At 38.5% G+C, this 15,509-nt stretch overlaps 1 pseudogene; it reads left to right on the top strand.

The window, feature by feature from the left end:
• The first annotated feature begins 10,917 nt into the window (after positions 1 to 10,917).
• Positions 10,918 to 12,337, top strand: LOC131400294 (protein CDV3 homolog; annotated as a pseudogene).
• Positions 12,338 to 15,509: the final 3,172 nt, after the last annotated feature.

Here is a 15,509-nt window from a genome sequence, read left to right as displayed (position 1 = left end):
GTCACAGAAATTTGCAATCTAAATGACAGAGAATTTAAAATAGTTGTCATAAAGAAACTCAATGAGTTACAAGAAAACTCAGAAAGACAGTTCAATGAGCTCATAAATAAAATTAATGAGCAGAGGGAATACATCACCAAAGAGATTGAAACTCTAAAAAGAAACAAACAGAGATCCTGGATATAAAGAACACAATGAGATGAAAAATAACATAGAAACCATAAAAAATAGAGCCTAAGTTATGGAGAACAGAACTAGTGAATTAGAGGTCAGAAATATAGAAATGCTTCTGGTAGAGGAGGAGAGAGAACTAAGATTTTTTTAAAAAATGAAGAAATTCTTTAAGAAATATCTGACTCAATTAGGAAAAGCAGTATAAGGATTATAGGTATTCCACAGGGAGAAGAGAGGGAGAAAGGAGCAGAGAGCTTGTTCAAAGAAATAAAAGCTGAGAACTTCCCAAACTTGGGGAAAGAACTGGACTTACAAGTACATGAAGCCAACAGAACTGCTAATGACATCAATGCAAAAAGACCTTCTCCAAGGCATATAATAGTAAAACTGGCAAAAGTCAATGACAAAGAAAAAATATTAAGGGCAGCAAGGCAGAAGAAAATAACCTACAAAGAAAACACTGTCAGGCTTGGAGCAGATGTCTCAGCAGAAACCTTACAGGCTAGGAGAGAATGGAATGATATATTCAAAACACTGAAAGACAAAAACTTTCAGCCAAGAATACTCTATCCAGCGAAAGTATCCTTCAGATACAATGAAGAAATAAAATATTTCCCAGATAAACACAAGCTGAGGGAGTTCATTGCCACTAGACCTCCATTACAAGAAATGATGAAAGAAGCCCTTCTACCTGAAACAAAAAAGGAAACATTTACAAATCTTTGATAAAGGAGATAAATAGAAAGACAAAATTAGAAAATTGCAGCTCTCTATCAGAACAGGTTAGAAAACACTTAATTATAGCATAAAAGATAAAGGGAAGGAAAGCATCAAAAATAAATATAAACAATTCAGTTTAGTCACAAACTCACAACACAAAAAAGAATAATGTGTGACAACAATAACCCAGAAGGGGAAGAGGAAAGCAATGGAACCTGCTTAGGCTAATGAAGATAAGAGGCTATCAGAAAATGGACTATCTCATCTATCAGATCTTTTATACAAAACTCATGGTAACCACTAAAAAAGAATCAGAATAGAGCCACAAATCATACACAGACAGAAAACTGTGAAAACCATCAAAGCAAACCACCAAACAGAAATGGGAGTCAGAAATACAAGGGAAGAGAAACAATGGAAATGTAGAACCACCGGAAAACAAGGGATAAAATGGCAGCATTAAGCCCTTATATAAAAATAACCACTCTAAAAGTAAATGGATTGAATTCTCCAATCAAAAGACACAGAGTGGCTGGATGGATTAAAAAACAAACCCCAAAAATATGCTGCCTCCAGGAGACACATCTCAGGTCTAAAGACAAACATAGGCTGAGAGTGAAGGGATGGAAGGCAATACTTGAAGAAAATGGCAAGCAAAAGAAAGCAGCTCTTGCCGTACTTATATCAGACAAAACAGACTTCAAGATGAAAACAACAGTGAGAGACAAAGAGGGAGATTATATAGTGATAAAAGGGACATTCCACCAAGAGGACATAACACTTATGAATATCTATACACCTAACATAGGAGCACCAAAGTGCATAAAGCAAGTAATAACAGACCTAAAGGGAGAAATTGACAGCAACATAATAACAGTAGGGGACCATAACACCCTACTTACATCAATGGATAGATCATCCAGAAAGGCAACAAGGAAACAGTGGCATTAAATGAAACACTGGACCAGATGGACTTAATAGATATATATAGAACATTCCACGCAAAAACAGCAGAATAAACATTCTTCTCAAGTGTAGATGGGACATTCTCAGAGATAGACCATATGTTGGGAAGCAAGGGGAACCTCAACAAATTTAAGAAGATTGAAATGATAAGCATCTTTTCCAACCACAATGGTATCAAAATAGAAATCAACTACAAGAAAAAAGCTGGTAAAGCCACAAATATGTGGAGACTAAACAACATGCTACTGAACAACCATTGGATCAATGAAGAAATCAAAGGAGAAATAAAAAATTACGTGGAGACAAATGAAACTGAAAATACAACATACCAACTCTTGTAGGATGCAGCAAAAGCAGTTCTAAGAGAGAAATTTATAGCAATACAGGCCAACCTCAACTAACAAGAAAAATCTCAAATAAGTAATCTTAAACTACACACAACAGAACTAGAAAAAGAAGAACAAACGAAGCCCAAAGTCAGCAGAAGGAGGTAAAAAATAAAAAGTAGAGCAGGAATAAATGAAGTAGAGACTAAAAAAATAGTAGAAAATATTAATGAAACTAAAAGCAGTTTCTTTAAGAAGATCAAAAACAAAAATTACAAACCCTTAGCCAGACTCACTAATAAATAAAGACAGAAGGTTCAAATAAATAAAATAAAAAATGAAAGAGGGGAAATTACAATGGATACCACAGAAACATAAAGGATTATAAGAGAATACTATGAAAAACTATAAGCCAACAAATTGGATAACCTACAAGAAATGGATAAATTCTCAGACTCATACAACCTCCCAAAACTGAATCAAGAAGAAATAGAGAATCTGAATAGACCAATTACAAGTAAAGAAATTGAAGCAGTAATCAAAAACCTCCCCAAAAACAAAAGTCCAGGACAAGATGGCTTCTCTGGAGAATTCTACCAAACTTTCAAAGATTTGATACTTATCCTTCTAAAACTAAGCCAAAAAATTCAAGAAGACCAAACACTTCCTAACTCATTCTGAGGCCAACATTACCCTGATACAAAAACCAGACAAGGACAACACAAAGACAGAAAATTACAGGCCAATATTGCTGAGGAACATAAATGCAAAAATCCTCAACAAAATATTGGCAAGCCAAATACAGGAATACATTAAAAGAATCACACAACATGATCAAGTGGGATTTATATCAGGGATGCAGAGATGGTTCAACATCTGCAAATCAATCAATGTGATACACCACATTAAAAAAATGAGGAAGAAAAACCACATGACCATCTCAGTAGATTCAGAGAAAGCATTTGGCAATATCCAACATCCATTTATGATAAAAACTCTCAATTACATAGGTATAGAAGGAACGTACCTCAACACAATAAAGGCTATACATGAAAAACCCATAACTAATATCATGATGGTGAAAATGTGAAAGCCAGCCCTCTGAAAAGTGGTACAAGACAAGGCTGACCACTCTCACCACTCTTATTCAACATACTACTGGAGGTTTTGGCCACAGAAATTAGGCAAGAAAAAGAAATAAAAGGTATCCAAATTGGCGAGGAAGAAGTGAAACTCTTGCTGTTTGTGGTCGATATGATTCTATATATAGAAATCCCTAAAAATCTGACAGAAAACTATTAGAAATAATTAACGACTACAGCAAAGTTGCAGAATACAAAAGCAGTTGACAGCAATCAGTTGCATCTCTAGACACTAACAATGAACTAGCCAAAAGAGAAATCAAGATTACAATCCCATTTACAATTGCAGCAAAAAGAATAAACTAACAGACCAGTCAAAAAATGGGCAGAGGATATGAACAGACATTTTTCCAAAGAAGATATACAGATGGCCAACAGGCACATGAAAATATGTTCAACGTCACTAATTATTAGGGAAATGCAAATCAAAACTACAGGGAGATATCACCTTACACCTGTCTGAATGGCTATAATTACCAAGACAGAAAATAACAAATGTTAGTGAGGACGTGGAGAAAAGGGAACCCTCATACACTGCTGGTGGGAACACAAACTAGTGCAGCCACTATGGAAATCAGTATAGAGATTTCTCAAAACATTAAAAATAGAAATATCATATGGTCCAGCTATCCCACTACTGGATATTTATCCAAAGTACTTGAAATCAACAACTCAAAGAGACTTATGCACCCCTATGTTTATTGCAGCATTAGTCACAATAGCCAAGATGTGGAAGCAACATAAGTGCCCATCGACTAACGAATGGATAAAGAAGATGTGGTATATATATACAATGGAACACCACTCAGCTATTAAAAAAGACAAAATCTTCCCATGTGCAACAACATGGAAGGACCTTGAGGGTTATTATGTTAAGTGAAATAAGCCAGAGAGACAAACACTGTATGATTTCACTCATATGTGGAAGATAAAGAAACACATGGATAAAGACAACAGATTAGTGGTTACATGAGGGGAAGTTGGTGGGGAGGTGGGCAAAAGGGTTAAAGGGGCACATATATACGGTGATGGATAAAAATTAGACTATTTGTAATGAGCACAATGCAGTCTATACAGGAACTGATATATAATAATGTACACCTAAAATTACACAATGTTATAAACCAATATGACCTCAAAAAATAATTGAAAAAAAGATTAATAAAATAGTGAAACTCGTAGAAGTGGAGAATAGAATGGTGGTTTCCAGGGGATGGAAGGGGAGGAAAATGAGGAGTTGTTGTCTAACATGTATAAAATTACAGTTATACAAGATGAAAATTTCTAAAGATCTGTTCTACAACTGCAGTTGACAATATGGTCTTGTGCTCGTAAAACCTTCTTAAGAAGGTATATCTCATGATAAATGTTCTTACCCCCAAAAAAGAAAGAGAACACAAGAAATCTTCTGGAGGTGATGGATATGTTTATTGCCTTTTTGTGGTAGATGATGTCACAGGTGTATGCATATTTCCAAACTCATCAAAACACATACATTAAATATGTGCAACTTTTTGTATATGAAGTATACCTCAATAATGTTTAAAAAATAATGTGCACATTATATATTGTTTGGCCTATAACACATAAAAATGTAACTTATTTTCACATAAAAGCACAAAAGAGATAAGTGGGAGCAAAACTGCATTAGGCTAAGAAAATTATGACAAATGGTAAAGTAATAATTAAAATGTATTATTGGGTTTGTAACAATAGATGTGATATATATAACAATAACACCGCAAAAAGGGAATAAAGGGAATAGAGCTATACAGGACTAACATTTGTATATATTAGTGGAATTAAGCTAGTATAAATCTGAAGTTCATTCTGATGAGTTAATATGCATATGGTAAGCCCTAGAGCAACCACTAAAAAAATAGTGAAATTATAGTTTAAAAAATCACTAACAAAGTTAAAGTGCTGTATTAGAAAATATTCACCCAATGCAAAAAAAAAAAGTAGTAAAGGAGAAATAGAGGAGCAAAAAAGACATGAGACATGGAAAACAAAATGAAAGGTGGCAGACATAAATCTAACCCTATCAATGATAACATTAAATGTGAATAGATTAAACAATTCAGTCAAAAGGCACAGATTGTCAGATAGAATAAACAATATAATCCAACTATATGTTGTCTACAAGAGACACCCTTTAGATTCAAAGATACAATTAGCTTGAGAGTAAAAAGATGGAAAAAGATATATCATGCAAAGGGCAATAATAAGAAAGTATGAGTGGCTATGCTAATATCAGATAAAATATATTTTAAAATAAAAAAATTCTACTAGACATAAAGAAGAACATTTTATAATGATGAAAGGGTTAATCCATCAGGAAGATATAAAAATTATAAATATGTCACCCAATAACAGAGCACCAAAATACAAGAAGCAAAAACTGACAGAAATGAAAAAGAAATAGAGAATTCAACAATAACAATTGAAGATTTCAATACCTCACTTTCGATAATATATAAAAACCTAGAGAGAAAATCAACAAGGGTATAAAAGACTTGTATAACATTATAAACCAACTAGACCTAACAGACATCTATAGAACACTCCATCCAACAACAGAATATACAAGCTTCTCAAGTGCACATGGAACATTCTCAAGGATAGACCATATGCTAGGCCATAAACCAAATCTCAATAAATTTAAAACAGCAGAAATATTATAAAGTATGTTCTCTAACCACAATGGAATGAAAAAAGAAATCAATAAAGGGAAAAATTTGGGAAACTCGCAAATATGTGGAAATCAACACACTCCTAAACAACCAATGAATCAAAGAAGAGACCAAAAAGGAAATCAGAAAATATTTTGAGATGAGTGAAAATCAATACACAACATCCCAAAACATATATAATACAGCTAAAGTGGAATTTTATTGTGGTCAATGCCTATATTAAGAAAGAAGAGGGGCTGACCCAGTGGCGTAGTGGTTATGTTTGTGCACTTCACTTTGGTGGCCCGGGGTTCACTGGTTCAGATCCTGGGTGTGGACCTATGCACCATTCATCAAGGCATGTGAGGCAGCGTCCCACATAGAGCATCTGGAAGGATATACAACTATGACATACAACTATCTGCTGGGGCTTTGTGGAGAAAAAAGGAAAAAAGGAGGAAGATTGGCAACAGACGTTAGCTCAGGGCCCATCTTCCTCAAAAAAAAAAAAAGAGAAAATAAGGGGAGTGATGTGAGCATCATGGTGCAGTGAGTTGTCCCCATTGTCTCTCCCCTCTAAGTTACAACCAGTACGAGATCCATTGACCAACAAATGATTCTCTGCACTGCACGCCAGAATGCCTGAGAGACCCATACATCTGTACATCTGAAGCTGGGTAGACTGGACCTCCTGGAGGCAGTGGAACCAGGGGAGAAGCAGCAGCAGCTCCCAAGACCAGAGGTTCCAAGATCTGTGGCCTTGCCTGTGAACAGAGGGCCCAGGAACTGAGATAACATGCATGAACAGAGACTACAGGAATCCAGGCAGTCCATGCTCCCAGAGATACCAGGAATCACAGAGGGTCCATGACCAGGAGACTCCAGGAACTGTGAGATACCTGTGACCCAGACCCCTCTGCCTCTTCTAGTGACAGAGCCTCCAACACTGGCCCTTCCAGCAGCAGGGGCTGCATCCAAGATGTGGATACCGTTGGTAGTGGTGGCAGTGCCCGTGACTTGAGGTTTCAAAAAACACACCAGTGCCAGAAACCAGAAGCTATATGAGCAGCAATGGCACTTGTGGCTCAGCCCTTCCCTCTCCCCCAGCAGTGGTGGATGGTGACCAAGACCTGAGGCTTCAGGAAATGCAGCAGTGACAGCAACCCAGCACCCTCCCCCTCCCCCAACAGGGGTGACTTTGACAGTGGCCCTTCCACCAACAGGGGCTGCATACAAGATGCAGATACCCCCAGCAGCAGTGGCAGTGCTTATGACCTGAGGTTTCAAAAAGCACACTGGTGCCAGAGACTAGAGGTTGCAGGTTACAGCTCAGCCCCTACCCTCCCCACAGAAGGGGTGGATGGCACCCATGACCTGAGGCATCAAAAAACACAGCAGCACTCACAGCTTAGCCCTATCCCTCCCCCCAGCAGTATCAGGTGGCACTTGTGAGCTGAGGCTTCAGAAGTCATAGCAGTACCCATAACCCAGCTCCCAGTTGTGGCACCCCTAACACTGGCCCCACCAGCATTAGGGGCTCCATATAACACCCCAGGCCCCTGGCAGTGGCAGTGGCACCCGTGAATCCAGTGCCCCTCTAGTGGTACAGCCAGCACCCCCACATAAGCCAGGAGCAGCAGGGCAGGTAGAGCACACAACAGCAGCACCTGAGACCACAGAGAGCCAGTGGGGGAACATGAGATTCAGGTGACCCCAGAAGCATCAGAGGTGCTCACAGCCTGGTGACACTGGTGGTGACACCAATGACTGCAGTGATATCATAAGTAGCAAGGCACCAGCAACCTCAGCGTCACAAGCAGCACAAAGAGGGCACTGATGATGCCTCTGGCAGAGGCAGTGGAGGCTGGAAAGTGCAGGCTCACAAACAAAACCAGAAGCAGCTCAGAACCAAAGTAACCAAAGCCTTACCAAAATAAAAAAGGTATTTACTACCACAAATGTGCCAAAAGACAAATAACTCATCAAGCACTATGAACTATAGTAACATAGTATCAAAAAAAGAAAACGACAATTCTCCAGAAACCAAACTTGAAGTCATGGAAGATGCAATCTAACAGGGAATTCAAAATAGCTGTCGTGAAGAAACTCAATGAGGTACAAGAAACCCAGACAGTTCAATGAGCTCAGGAATAAAATTAATGAACAAAAAGAGTACTTCACCAAAGAAATTGAAACTAAAAACAAAACAAAAAAAAACAACAAAAAAAACAAATTCTGGAGGTGAAGAACACAATTAATGAGATGAAAAATAAAGTAGAAAGCATTGGAAATAGAGCGGATCATATGGAGGAGAGAATTAGTGAGTTTGAAGATGGAAATCTAGAAATGATTTATATGGAAGAAGAGAGAAAACTAACATTAAAAAAAATGAAGAAATTCTGCAAGAAATGCCCAACTCAATTAGGAAAAGCAATATAAGCATAATGGGTATTCCAGAAGGAGAAGAGAGAGAGAAAGGAGAAGAGAGCTTATTTAAAGAAATAATAGCTGAGAACTTCCCAAACCTTGGGAAGTTACTGGATATACAAGTAGGTGAAGCTAATAGAACACCTAATTAGCTCAATGCAAAAAGACTTTCTCAAAGGCACATGATATTAAAACCATCAAAAGTCAGTGACAAAGAGAATGTTAAGGGTGGTCAGAGAGAAAAAAGTAAATAAATAAAAAATAACTTACCAAGGAACTTCCATTAGGCTATAAGCGGATTTCTCAGCAGAAACTGTCCAGATAAGGAGAGAGTGGAATGATGTATTCAAAATATTGAAAAACAAAAACTATCACCCAAGAATACTCTACTCAGTAAAGTTTTCCTTCAGATATGAAAGAGAAATAAAGGCTTTCCCAGACAAACAAAAGCTGAGGGAGTTCATCACCACTAGACCTGCCTTACAGGAAATGTTGAAAGGAGCCCTCCTACCTGAAACAAAAAGGTGAAGGTCTATAGAGCTTTGAGTAAGATGATAAATAGACAGAATCAGAAAATTGCAACTCTATATCAGAAAAAGTAAACAATTATAACATAAAGGATAAAAGGAAAGAAAGCATCAAATATAACTATAACCACTTCAATATGGTCACAAAGTCACAGTACAAAAAAGGATAATTTGTGACAACAAAAACATAGAAGGGGAAGAGGAAAAGGACAGAACTTGCATAGGCCAATGGAGAGAAGAGGCTGTCCACAGAAAAAGGACTATCTCATCTATGAAGTCTTTTATACAAACCTCATGGTAACTCCAAAACAAAAATTCAGAGCAGAGTCACAAAACATAAATAAAGAGGAAACTGAGAAACACATCACAGAAAACCACCAAACTGAAATGGCAGACAGAAATACAAAGAAGAAAGAGTGGTAATATAGAACAATCAGAAAACAAAAGATAAAATGTCAGTATTAAGCCCACATATATCAATAATCACTCTAAACGTAAATGGATTGAATTCACCAATCAAAAGATACAGAGTATGTGGATGAATTAAAAAGCAAGTCCCAACAATATGTTGCTTCCAGGAAACCCATCTCAGTTCTAAAGACAAACATAGCCTCAGAGTGAAGGGATGGAAGATGATACTCCTATGACAACCAAAAGAAAGTAGAGGTAGCCATACCTATATCAGACAAAATAGACTTCAAGCCAAAAAAGATAACAAGAGACAAGATGGACACTATATAATGATAAAAGGGACACTCCACCAAGAAGATATAACACTTAGCAATATATACACACCCAACATAGGAGCACCAAAGTATATAAAGCAACTATTAACAGACCTCAAGGGAGAAATTGACAGCAACACAGAATACTAGGGGATTTTAACACCCCACTTACATCAAGGGATAGATCATCCAGATAGAGAGTCAACAAGGAAACATTGGCATTAAATGAAATGCTAGAAAAAATGGAGTTAATAGATATATACTGAACATTCCATCGAAAAGCAGCAGAATACTCATTTTTCTCAAATGCACATGGCATATTCTCAAGGATAGACCATATGTTGGGAACCAAAATAAGCCTCAACAAATTTAAGAAGATTGAAATCATTTCAAGCATCTTTTCCAACCACAATGATATCAAACTATAAATCAACTACAAGAAAGCTGGAAAAGTCACAAATATGTGGAGACTAAAGAACATGCTACTGAACAACTATTGGATGAATGAAGAAATCAAAGGAGAAATCAAAAATACCTGGAGACAGGGCCGGCCCGGTGGCTTAGCAGTTGGGTGCACGCCCTCCGCTACTGGTGGCCCAGGTTCAGATCCCAGGCGCGCACCAACGCACCGCTTCTCCGGCCATCCTGCGGCTGCATCCCACATACAGCAACTAGAAGGATGTGCAACAATGACATACAACTATCTACTGGGGCTTTGGGGGGAAAAAAAGGAGGAGGATTGGCAATAGATGTTAGCTCAGAGCCGGTCTTCCCCAGCAAAAAGAGGAGAATTAGCACGGATGTTAGCTCAGGGCTGATCTTCCTCACACACACACACAAAAATACCTGGAGACAAATGAAACTGAAAATACAACATACCAAAACCTATGGGATGCAGCAAAAGTGGTCCTAAGAGGGAAGTATATGGCTATTCAGGCCTACCTCAAAAAACAAGAAAAATTCAAATAAACAATCTAACGTTACACCTAAAAGAACCAAAAAAAGAATAATAAATGAAGCCTAAAGTCAGAAGGAAGGAAATAATAAAAACCCGAGCAGAGATAAATGAAACAGAGACTACAAAGACAATAAAAAGGATCAATGAAACTAAGAGGTGGGTCTTTGAAAAGATAAATAAAATTGAGCATCTTCCTCCTGCATGCACTGCCACTAGCTGAGCCCTCCTGCCGGAGGCTCTGGCCCGCATGTTCATTTTCCCTTCTGAGGAGGCTGCAGCCATGGCCAAGACGGAGGAGTGGAGCCTGGACAACTTCTTCGTGAAGAGGGACAAGAGGAAGAAGAAGGAGTGGAGCAGCTAGGTGGCATGGCAGGAACAGCAGAGCTGCAGGCTCGGCGGGCAGCGGGGTGGATACGGGGGCCTGGCCAGGTGACAGCCAGCCCACAGGTGCAGGGGCCCTGGGGTCTGTGGCTGCCCCCAAGGCCATGACAAAGGATGAAGATGAGTGGAAAGAATTTGGGCAAAAAGATGTTGATTACAATGGCCTCAGAGTTCAGGAAATGCAAATAAGTGAAAAGCAAGAAGAGAATAATGGAAAGAGAGAAGATCCAGGTGACAACTGGGAAGAAGGTGGAGGTGGAGGTGGTAGTGGAAAATTCTTCAAGTCCCTGGAATAAAACAGCTCCAGTGCAAGCACCTCCTGCTCCAGTAATTGTTACAGAAAGCCCTGAACCGGCAATGACTAGTGGTGTCTACAGGCCTCCTGGGGCCAGATTAACTACAACAAGGAAAACACCGCAAGGACCACCATAAATATACAGCAATACACAGTTCCCATCCCTGCAGTCCACTGCCAAGAATGTAGAGAGCAGGAACAGGTACTTAAAAATGAATGCTACCTGGAGTTAAATAACCACATATGGCAATCCACATCTTATTTAGGGACATGAATTTTTTAAAGTAAATAAAATGGGAAGAAATGTAAATGACATAAGATGGAAATATCATTTTTGGGGGTGGCTTTTAAAGTAAATCCCAGCCTTTTTGCTTCTTTGAGAGCACAGCTGGCTTGAATTTAAATCTCCACTTGGACTTGCTCCTCTGCTCTATTCTACAAAATGAGAGTCAGTGATTCACCAAACTTGTCTTTCTCTATCTGATCCACTCCCATAAAGTAGAAGCGAGGATAAATCATTAAATAATGAATAGGACTTTACTTGAATGAGGCAATGGTTGCCCTTACTTATGCATAAAGAGAGATGTATTGTCTATTATTTGCAAAAGGTAAAAGGAATCACCATATCATTAGATGGCTTTCTAACTTTCCCGTTGTCTTCAAGTTGGTCCCAAAATAGGTTTGCAATTCATAGTAATCAGATTTGCTCCCCCCTCAGAAAATAGAACATGGAGCTTCAGTACAGGATGCTGTTTTCTGTTCAATTGAAGCCTTAAAAATGGTCTAATAAGGATTTTATATACCAATTTTCTCCTTCTGTCCCTCCCTCAAGATTCTCCTAAGGGGTGGCTTTTTTTTTAATTCAAGGAAGAATATTTTCAAAACAACCTAGTGAAGAAGAAATATTTACTAATTACGTTTCCTTTCCCTGAAGGATAAAGAAGTGGAGAAGAGACTGGAAGTGCTCAGACACAGAACTAGAGGTAGGGATGAGGTTCAAAAAAGTCAGGCCCTTAAACTGTAGCTAAGTTAAGGAATGGTCTTTGCTAACCCTTCTAAGATAACTAGACCACAGCTAACCACCAAGAACAGCTATCCGTTATCTGATCACTGCTGGATCTACACCTGATGCAGACCATTCGGTATAAGTGACTGGCCCTATTGCACTATGGAAGTTTACTACTCTTTTTTTTTGTGTGTGAGGAAGATCAGCCCTGAGCTAACATCCGTGCTAATCCTCCTCTTTTTGCTGAGGAACACCGGCTCTGAGCTAACATCTATTGCCAATCCTCCTCCTTTTGTTTCCCCCAAAGCCCCAGTAGATAGTTGTATGTCAAGGCTGTACATCCTTCTAGTTGCTGTACGTGGGACGAGGCCTCAGCACTGCCGGACAAGCAGTGCGTCGGTGCGAGCCCGGGATCCGAACCCGGGCCGCCAGTAGCGGAGCGCGCGCACTTAACCACTAAGCCACGGGGCCAGCCCACTACTCTTTATGTATATTGGATTTAGGAGGATTTTCATTGTTATATAAATGTGTGAACGAGATTCAGCAGTGTTCTTTCATAATTACTCTGCAAATACAAAACAAAAACAAAAACTGCAGTCAGTGGTCATTTCAAAATCTTTTTATGTTCAGATACTCAGCCTTCATAAGGGTTGACTATCTCAGATTTGCTGCACTCATTGTGGACTTTGTGTGGATCACAACTTCTGGATGAGAAGCTTACAGCTATTAAATGTTGATGTGAAACTTGAAACCAGCTCTACTGGATTCCTATCAGAAATCGTGAAGAAAGTCAGCCATCCGGGTTGTGATCTGCTGTAAAAGAGAAAGATTTAAGTGACCTTAATTAACCTGTCCTGTGCCCCACCCTTCAGGAATATTCTACTGTGGGCTGTGGCTGTATTAGACTTCCAGAGCATGCCACTCTCAAAATAACTGGTGTGTTCAGATAATCTGTGTAAGGCTGTGATTTATAAGTTAAAATTTGAGTTGTATTCTGATGTAACCACAAATTAAATGCAACCAAACTTGGGTCCACCAAGTGGGAAAGGGAGTGGGGGAGGGAATAATCTCATTTCTTTTAGTAATTTTTTGTTTTGGTAGTGCTTTTTCTGTGTTCCACATTAAGGCCTTTTTTTGCTTTGACTTGGAATAAGTCCTTTGACAGAGCACATTGCTTGGTTAACTAAGTAATCTGAAATATGCATTAGAATTGTGAAATGTCTCGTTAATTTGCCAATTCCCAGAGTGGAACCAAATAGCCTTTGATATAAAGGGCAGTGGATGCAGGGGGCTCTACTTCAGGTGCTGTTAAAGCCTCTTCTAATCAGGTCTAAATTAGAGGGTGAACTGCAGTGGAACGAGTGTGGTTTCTGCTCAGACCAAGGGATTCACTGACCCATCCTTATAAATTCAAAACAATGTGAGCAGAACCTTAATCTAAAACCGATTTAAGTGTCATAGATCTTGCCTGATCTTTCACAAGAATTCCAGATATACTTGTGCCCAAATTTTTAAGGTATTGGACATTCTGTAGATGCAGTGGTTGTCCCAGCTTAGCTCTATCATCAACCTTCTGGTGTGTCTTTACGTTATTCATTTGGAGAGTCAGAGGCAAAAGACAGGTGATGTAGCACTTCTGTTTGTAATAATTACAGTTTGAACTATCCAGTAATTTTTAGTCCTTAAAAGGGACTGCAGGAAGCTACCCAGGATTACTGAAAAGTCTTTCCATCTAATGAGATAGTTTGGTAATTTCCTAGTTTTGTATCTTTGGTTCAATAGAAATATTTCAAAGTGATGTGTGACCAGTTGATGCAGAGTCTGGGTTTCTCTATAATAAATTCCTTTGCCAAATGCTGGAGTTGTAGACTTGCTACTGGCGAGGGCGAAGTGAATGGGTGGGTAAAACTATTCTGACATGGTAGCATTTTCCTGTAGGAGTTCAGTCTTGATGAAAGTGTCCATGTGGGAATCAGACTCCTTGGAGGGTCACAGTATCTCCTGATGGGACTTGCCAGCCATAGCTGGGCAATAATGCTGGCATTATCTGAGGTAACAAGAGGATGGATGCCTTCTGAGGTATCTGAGTGAGTAGCTGAACCAGCCAAAGAGAGAGTGGATGATTAAGTGAGAAACAAGGGATTCTTGGTTCAACTGAAGATTTCATTTGGGAACCAAAAATCTTAACAAATAATCTCTTAGACATTGAGCCACGTATTTCCCCAGAAAAGTATGCATATTTTCTAGCAAAATTTTGTTGGGGAGTCTGTTATTGAAGAATGAACTGAGATGAATATGTGAAACTGTTATTTAACAGTATATTTTACTAGAAATCTGCAGACCTTCAGGAGATTTAAAATTCTAACTCTTGTTATAACTTTTTAAAAGATTGTGAAATTAACAAAATGCACATGAATCAAGTTTTAAAATACTGTATGATGGGTGGATGAGGCTGTCCATTGTATCATTTCTTTCTTTGAATTCTCAGGCATGGTTTGGCAATGCAAGAACTCTGTAACAATAACAAATTCAATAAAAAGTAAATATATGGAAAACAAACAAACAAAATTGACAAAGCCTTAGCTAGACTTACTAAGAAAAAAGGAGAGACTGCTCAAATTAATAAAATCAGAAATGGAAGAGGAGAAATTACAATGGACACCACAGAAATACAAAGGATTTTAAGAGAATACTGTTAAAAACTATACGCCAACAAATTGGATAACCTAAAAGAAACGGATGAATTCTTGGAATCATACAATCTCCCAAAACTGAATCAAGAAGAAATAAAGAATCTGAATAGAACAATCACAAGCAAAGAGATTGAAACATTATTCAAAAACCTCCCAAAAAGCAAGAGTCCAAGACCAGACAGATTCTCTGATGAATTCTACCAAATATTCAAAGAAGATTTAATACCTATCCTTCTCAAACTATTGCAAAAAATTGAAGAAGACAGGGAGCCTCCCAACTCATATTATGAGGCCAAAATTACCCTGATACGAAAACCAAACAAGAACATCACAAAAAAGGAAAATTACAGACCAACATCACTGATGAACATAGATGCAAAAATCCTCAGCAAAATATTAGCAAATACAATACAACAGGATCTCGAGTCAAGATGGTAGTGTAAGCAGACTCTGAACTCACCTCCTCGCGTGGACACAGCCAATTTACAACTATTCGT

Source organism: Diceros bicornis, chromosome X (genome assembly GCF_020826845.1).
Source record: "Diceros bicornis minor isolate mBicDic1 chromosome X, mDicBic1.mat.cur, whole genome shotgun sequence".
NCBI lineage: Eukaryota > Metazoa > Chordata > Mammalia > Perissodactyla > Rhinocerotidae > Diceros > Diceros bicornis.
Note: the sequence above shows the minus strand (reverse complement) of the source record. Positions and strands in the feature narration are given on the sequence as shown.